Here is an 8,365-nt window from a genome sequence, read left to right on the forward strand (position 1 = left end):
TGTGCGGAAGGATGGCCACAGCAGGAGGCCACGGGCGGTACTGCCTGCTGGTCCTGCCCCAGCTGTGAGTCTCCAGACACCGGAGCAGAAACAGGACACCCCAGGTTCCCTGCCAGACTCCCGACCCCCCAATGCATGACCCTCACACACACTGGCTGCTTCACAGTTTGGGGTTTGTGATCCATTGACAGGAGACAGAACACCTGTGAACTCAGCCTTCTGTGGCTCCCTTGGGCGTGGAGAACGGGGTAGCCACCCTGGAGACCACGGAGGAAGCAAAACAGGAACTTTAAAGGAAGTTGGGCCAAGGAGAGTGATGTGGCACGTTACTGGGGAGAGCTGCGTTCTCCAGGGCCACCCGCTTTCTTCATGTATTAATTCAGGATTTGCTGAGTGTCTATTTGCCGTGTGCTGTTTGGGCTCTGGGGCTGCAGCAGGAAATACGACAGACGGAAACGCAGCGGAGCTGACAGCGTCTTACATGACAGCACCCCTTGGTATTTACCCAGACGAATTGGAAACTTGTGTTCACACAAAAACCTGCACACCGGTGTTAAAGCAGCTTGTTCCCAATTGCCAATGCCGAAGCACGGAAGCAACCAAGATGCCCTTCAGTGAATGAAAAGAAGTGAGCTGCCAGGCCCTGAAAAGACACAAAGGGGCTGGGCACGGTGGCTCACGCCTGTAATCCCTGCACTTTGGGAGGCTGAGGCGGGCGGATCACTTGAGGTCGTGAGTTCGAGACCAGCCTGGCCAACATGGAGAAACCCCGTCTCTGCTAAAGAATACAAAAATGAACGAGGCGTGGTGGCAGGCACCTGTAATCCCAGCTACTAGGGAAGCCGAGGCAGGAGAATTGCTTGAACCCAGGAGGCAGAGGTTGCAGTGAGCCGAGATCATGCCATTGCACTCCAGGCTGGGCGATAGTGTGAGACACCATCTCAAAAAAAAAAAAAAAAGAAAGAAAGAAAAAGAAAAACAAGAAAAGAAAAGAAATAAAAGACATGGAGGGACCGTAAATGCACACCGCTGAGTGAAAGCAGCACGTCTGCAAAGACCACACGCTGTAGGGTTCCGACTCTGACCTCCAGGAAAGGGCAGAACTGTGCAGACAGCACAAAGATCAGCCATGCCAGGGGCTGGGGAGAGGGAGGGACGGAGGGACGTGTAGCAGGAACACGGGGGACCTGGAGCAGTGAAACTGCTCTGTATGATACCACAACGGTGGGTCCACGTCAGGATACGTTTGTCCAAGCAAGCACTGCACAGCACCAGGTGGACCCTGAGGTCGTCTGGCCTGTGGGTGATGACGCTGTGTCCAGGGGGGTCGCGGCTGTAACAAACGGCCGCTCTTGTGGGGATGCTGAGCCCGGGGTGCAGGGGAACCCTCCGTAATTTATGCTCAATTTTGCTGTGAACCTAAAGTTGCTTTAAGAAGTAAAATGTGTTTACACTTTGGGAGGCCGAGGTGGGTGGATCACGAGGTCAGGATATCGAGACCATCCTGACTAACACGGTGAAACCCCGTCACTAAAAAAAAATACAAAAAAACTAGCCGGGTGAGGTGGCGGGCGCCTGTAGTCCCAGCTACTCGGGAGGCTGAGGCAGGAGAATGGCGTAAACCCGGGAGGCGGAGCTGGCAGCGAGCCAAGATCACGCCACTGCACTCCAGCCTGGGCGACAGAGTGAGACTCTGTCTCAAAAAAAAAATAAAAATAAAAATAAAAAATAAAATAAAATCTGTTTAAACAAAAAAAGAAAGAAAGAAAGAAAGAAAGAAGGAAGGAAGGGAGGAAGGGAGGAAGGGAGGAAGGGAGGAAGGGAGGAAGGGAGGAAGGGAAAGAGCTCATCTCCCTGGAGCTGACCTAGTGGGAGAGACAGGCAGTAAACAACATTTAGCACATCAGAGAGTGCCACCTGCCATTCAAGAAAATCAAAGCAGGGAGGGGGCTGCAAAGCAGGGAGGGGCTGCGGGGCTCGGGGGACAGGCGGATCTCCACAAGGGGGTCCCAGAGGCAAGGGTCTGAGAGGCCCGGGGTGAGTCGTGGGCAGAGGTGGGAGTGGAGTGGGCTGTTCCGGGCTGTGGCTGGGACAGAGTGGCAGGAGGACCAGGAGCAGACAAGGGCTGCGACCCTCACTCAGAACACACCCCACATCATACTCCTCCTGCAGCACATGCCTGAGAGACCCCTGGGCTTGTGGGTTTTGCTGACTCATCCACAGCCTTCCTGGGTTTCTGGGTGCCCCAGGACCCTCAGATGCCCTGCTATGGACCCCAAGGCCCCTTCCCCAGGGCCCAGCATCCAAACCCCCAGGGCTGGAGAGAAGGGGCTTCCAGGAGGAGCTGTGCGAGCAGAGGGAAGAGAGGAAGCAGGACCGGAGGGCTGGAGCAGGTCCCTGGACATGGCGGGGCAGCCGGAAGGCGGGTGGAGGCGGGAGCCCTGCCTGCAGGGCCAGCCTCCCTGGGTGCTGAATGAAACCTCACACCCACCCGCTGTGACAGCAGGAGGCGGCGCAGGGGCCCGGCGTGGAACCCCCTGCCCTGAACTGCCTGATGAGGGGATTCAGCCTGGTGGTCTTCCCTGCCCCCACCTCTGACTGCCCAGTGGGGGGTTTCAGCCTGATGGTCTTCCCTGCCCCCACTTCTCCTCCACAACCTTCGGCTTCCTCCCAAGAAGCCCCTACCCTCTTGGGCTGGCCAGGCTGGACCCCCTTAGATGGGTCAGGCCTGCAGGTGACAGCCAGGAAGGGGCTGGACCCTGGACCCACCCCCACGCCAAGCACCACAGACATGTGCTCTGAGCTCAGGTGACTGGAACCACCAGGGAGGCCCCAGAGCCTCAGGGAAGTTCCTCCACCCACCCATGGGGAGAGAACCGTAGCAATGCCAGGCACAGTGCCGCCTCACCCTGGTCCAAGCAGACCCGAGGACGACCTCGTCCCTCCAGACCCCTCGGGGACCATCGGAGCAGACCCAGGACAGCCCCAGGTGCCCCACGCACAGGTCCTGGGTGGGCGAGGATTTCTGACAAGCTCCCAGGGTTGGGGATCGCGCTCTGAGAACCTGGACTCCCCTCCCCGACCCCTCTCACTTTCCTCGGTGTCTGGAGTCGGGACTGAACACAGGCAGAGTGGGAGGGGTGTTTTAGGCCAAAAAGAATCTGATGTTTAAAATGCTTCCAGTTCAGTGAAGCAGACTCTGCTTGATCCATAAGCCTGTGTTATAGCCTCTAAGCTTGTGTGTTTCTGAAAACAGTGTCACTAGAACCCTAACTATTAAAAAGCAATGAGGCTGGGTGCAGTGGCTCATGCCTGTCATCCCAGCACTTTGGGAGGCTGAATCGCTTCAGCCATGAGTCTGAGACCAGCCTGGGTAACATAATGAGGCCCAGTCTCTACAAAACATAAAAAATTAGCCAGGCATGGTGGCAGGCGCCTCTGGTCCCAGCTATTCCAGCGGCTGAGGCAGGAGATTTGCTTGAGTCCAGGGGGTGGAGGCTGCAGTGAGCCGAGATTGCACCACCGCACTCCAGCCTGGGCGACAGAGCAAGACCCTGCCTCAGAATAAGTCAATAAACGATGGAAACAAACATAAAGTTTTTTTTGTTTTGGATACAGGCCAGTTCGTCTTCCAGTTCACCTCTGAGGTACAGTGGTAGCAGGACGAGCTGCAGACAAAACTCCTCAGACACGAGTTAAAGAAGGAAGAAACGGTTTATTCGGCCAGGAGCATCGGCAAGACTCCTGTCTCAAGAGCCGAGCTCCCGAGTGAGAAATTCCTGTCCCGTTTAAGGGCTCACAACTCTAAGGGGGTCTGCGTGAGAGGGTCGTGACTGATTGAGCAAGCAGCGGGTACGTGCCTGGGGGCTGCATGATGGAACAGAACAGGATGGGATTTTCACAGTGCTCTTCCATACAATGTCTGTAATCTACAGACAACATAACCGATTAGGTCAGGGGTCGATCTCTAACTACCAGGCCCAGGGTGCGGTGCCAGGCTGTCTGCCTGTGGATTTCATTTCTGAAATGGATTCATTTCTGCCTTTTAGCTTTTACTTTTTCTTTCTTTGGAGGCAGAAATTGGGCATAAGATGACATGAGGGACGGTCTCCTCCCTTACAGTAACAGCACTGTGATTGTCTGTCACACTCGCGTTTGCACAGGACGCACCACGGTTAGGGTCGTGCAGCCTCTTCAGGGACGAAGGCCACGTTTGGAGCAGGTCAGGCTGCATGATTCTTTTTTTTTTTTTTTTTGAGACGGAGTCTCGCTCTGTCGCTCAGGCTGGAGTGCAGTGGCCGGATCTCAGCTCACTGCAAGCTCCGCCTCCCAGGTTCACGCCATTCTCCTGCCTCAGCCTCCCGAGTAGCTGGGACTACAGGCGCCCGCCACTGCACCCAGCTAATTTTTTGTATTTTTAGTAGAGACGGGGTTTCACCATGGTCTCGATCTCCTGACCTTGTGATCTGCCCACCTCGGCCTCCCAAAGTGCTGTGATTACAGGCTGCATGATTCTTAACCTAAGACTCCCAGATCCTTCCGGATCCTTCCAGGTGCCTGGAATATCCTTGGGCCTCCTGGCCAGACCTAGCTGGGTCTTCTGTGGCCCCAGGCCCCACTGCAGCCTGAAGTAGCCACTGGTGGGAGGCGGGGGCTGGGCCCTGCTTGGGGAAGGCGTCTATGATCCAGGAGGCGGCATCCCGGCTCTGGAGGGCAGGCAGCTGCCGCTCCCCACGCACCACGCGTCACACACGGAGAAACACACACCAGCCTCTTGGTATTTCCCTCATGTTGGATGCTGCTCGATGGCCCAGGTTTACCCAGTTCCCAGGCTCCGGGCTGAGAGCACAATATTCCAGAATGTTCTAGAACATTGGTGGGTAGGCCAGGGCCATGCTCCTCCCTCTTAAGGTGCTGCCAACACCCAGGCAGGACTGAGGGCAGGAGAGGAAGAGCAAGAACAGGAAGAAGCCACACCTGGGCCCGGGGCAGGGGTTCCCTCCTTCATTCCTCCTGCTGCACACACAGCAACCCCCACCGGCAGAGCCATGGCCTTGCGGACTCACAGGAGATGAGATGAGGGCCGGTCACCGGTGTGGGGCCCGAGGACTAGACGTGGCCCCAGCACAGGGGCAGCCGCCTCCGCCTGAGTCAGAGGGAAACCGGGGCGGCACCGGCACATGGCAGCCCTCACCCCGCCTGGACTCCTTGCGGGGAAAGTGGCCTCTGGGCAGGGCTTCCCCATTCGCAGCTGGGGTGCAGCGGCCCAGGACCCCGGGACCTCCAGGGAGGTTGGGACTTTCCCCTCTGGGAGCCTCGGTTTCCTGTTCTGCAGAATGGGCAGCCTTGACAGGTCTTCATGCCTCCCGGCGCCGGGGAAGATCAGAGACCATGGTGGGCAGAGGGCTCTGTGCCCTGGAAGCTGGGTGGGTGTAGTCACAGCAGGCTCTGAGTCCCAGATCCCACCCCAGGGCACCACTAGTGACCTGGGAAATTGCTCAACCTCTCCAGTCCTGTCAGACGCTGATTAGATGCCACCAGGTCACCAGCGGCCCCGGCAAGTCCAGGGTGCTCAGGAAGCAGGGGCGAGGCTGTCCGCTGCCCTGATGCTCAAACTCCGGTCTCCGTTCAGACTCCACCCTGCTGGGCCCAGCCCCATGCACTTCAGGAGGGGATGAGGATGCCAGTCAAGGGCACAGCGCGTCCTGCGGGACTGTGGCCTCCGACTGCCGTCAGTTCTCTGTCCCACACCCACTGCCCTCCTGGGGTGGCTGATGAGCTGGGGAAGGCCCTCCTGTCCGGGCAAAGGCCACCAAGCCTCCCAGGCCTTGGGGGCTGCCCCAGGGTCCCAAGGCTGCCCCGGGCGGCCAGGCTTGGAGACTCAGCCCGTCCTTCTTAGCCCGGGGAGACCGGCCGTGTCCTCTGTGTTCCCTGGGATGTGTATGGGGCAGAGTCCCAGGGGAGTCCTGAGGGCGGGAGAGGCGGAATTCAGCCCAGAGAAGTTCCTGGTGTCATGTGGGGGACCCAGAGATGGGTGTGCCAAACTCCACCAGCCAGCCATCACCCACGGAGCCCTGTGCCTTGTGCTGGGAACACAGCCCTTGGAGACAGACAAGGTCCCCGCCTGGGGCTGCTTTCCTGTGGGTCCAAGGAAACCAGCCCACAGCAACTGCAACCCAAGGTGCTTATGCTGTGATGGAGTCATGCGGGGGTGTGGAGCCCAGGACAGGACAGGGCACTTCCTGACGGTTCTGAGGGCTGGGTAGGAGCCCGCCAGGTGAGGCAAGTTTCGATGGGAGGGCTGGGGAGGCCCAGAGATGAGGAAGCACCCTGGGGAGAAGCGGCTCTGATGTGGGATTGGGGCAGAGTCTAGAGGGGCCCCCAGTCACCTTCAGGATCTGGCCTTGATCTTGAGGGAGGTGGGCAGCCACTGAAGGTTTAAGAGGAGGGCGGGGCGGCCACATCGCAACTGAAGCAGGTCTCTTGCCATGGGGGCAGGAGGAGGCTGTGGCTGACTCCAGGAGATGGCGGTGGGGCTGGGAGAGCCCTTTCTCCCTTCCAAAGCACTTTTCCGGAGAGGGGCTGCATCTGCAGGGATGCCGACCTGAGCTCAATTTAGGAAGAGCTTTCTAGCAGCAACGCGCCTGCCCTGGAGGCAGGCATGGCCAGACGGCGGCGTGGGGATTCCACTCTCCCCTGGGCTGGCCCCTTCACGGCCCAGGGACCTCACTGGGGTCACAGCTGCCCTTCCGTGCTTGCCCACCTTCACGGGCACCGCAGGAGAGTCCAAACGTGGACTGTTTTATTAAATTCTCTCCACACCCCCGTTCAGCCGACTCTGTCACCTTCTTACTTTACAGTTGAGGAAACGGGTCAAGACACTTGCCCAAGTGTACCCAGCACAGACAGGAAACGCTGAGTGTGAACCAGGGGCCTGTGACTTCGGGACCCTCATGGGGCCCCGGCTGTCTCACCGGAGACTCCCGGAAGCTGAGGTGGTGAGCCGGGACGGGGGGACGCCTTCGAGATAAGCTGGAACCGCAGTTCTTTCCGCAGAATTCAGGGAATCTGTGGACTTGGATGAGTTTCATCTGGCGTTGTGTTGAGTCTCTAAGCAAAATTTAGCCTTTCCTTTAACCATGAATGTGGGCACCTCCCGGGGCGTCAGCCGTGCCTGTGCCGTTGACACTGACAGAACTGCCCCAGGGCCACTTCTGTGGACCCCAAGCAGCCACGCCTTGGGAGGGTTCGGGCACCACGACAGACCCCCCCCCGCCTTCCACTCACCACCACATCTCAGAATGCAGTTCCCACACCTCCCCACTTTAAATTACGGCTGAATGAAAGCACAGCGCTGACTACACCAGACTGTTCTAAGAGGGTGGTAACTGGATTTTGGTAAAATGAGTTTCCTTCATAATTCTGTGAACTTATTTATTTACTAGATGCCCAAGGAGTCCACACACCGGGAAGGTGAAGACCGATTCCAGTCCCGTGCTCTCACTGGGGTGTCTCCAGCCTGCGCCTCGGCTTGGACTCCCCAGGCAGACTTGCTCTCTCTGGGGGTGGCAGGTGCACCCAGTCACTGCAGTCTCAGAGCCCTGGAATCCTGCATCACTTCGTACCAGGTTTCCCCAAATCACCCCAGCCCTCCAGCCGTGGCACCTTCTGCGTGGTTCTGGGTTTGCTCAGCCGTGCCCTGAGCTGGGGAGTGGCTGGGCGTCCAGCTCTGGGCCTCTTCGCCTGCACTGTCTTGAACACCCGGGGCAGGTTTTTTCCTGCCTCCGCCCCGGGCCCCCGCTCCCTCTGTGGCTCACCCGCAACTGTCCACACCTTATCCAGGACCAGAAAGCCAGGGCAAGGCGTGACCAGTCAGGTCCACCCACACATGTCACTGTTCAGCCTCCTCTGGGGCTGCCTTGCGACTTCCATTCCTCTCTCCAGGCTTTGTGAACAGGGATGGCACCTTGTGGGCCTCCTCCCTCCTCTGTAAAGTGGGCTGGCATGAGACTTACATAAAACCATATTACCACGTATTCACTGATCCACCTATCCACCCACCCACTCCTCCACCCATCCATCCCCATCCACCCACTCATCTATTCACTATGTATCCACCCATCCACCTACCCACCCATTCACCCATCCATTCACCTACCCACCCATTCACCAATCCACCCATCTATCCACCCATCCACTCACCCATCCATCCACCCATTTACCCATCCACCTGTCTATCCACCCATCCACCTACCCATCCATCTACCCATCCATCCACTCATCCATCCACCCATCCACCTATCCTCCCATCTATCCACCCACCCACCCATTCACCCATCTATCTGCCCATCCACCCATCCACCCA

The sequence above is a fragment of the Colobus angolensis genome, unplaced genomic scaffold (assembly GCF_000951035.1).
Source record: "Colobus angolensis palliatus isolate OR3802 unplaced genomic scaffold, Cang.pa_1.0 Scaffold76, whole genome shotgun sequence".
NCBI lineage: Eukaryota > Metazoa > Chordata > Mammalia > Primates > Cercopithecidae > Colobus > Colobus angolensis.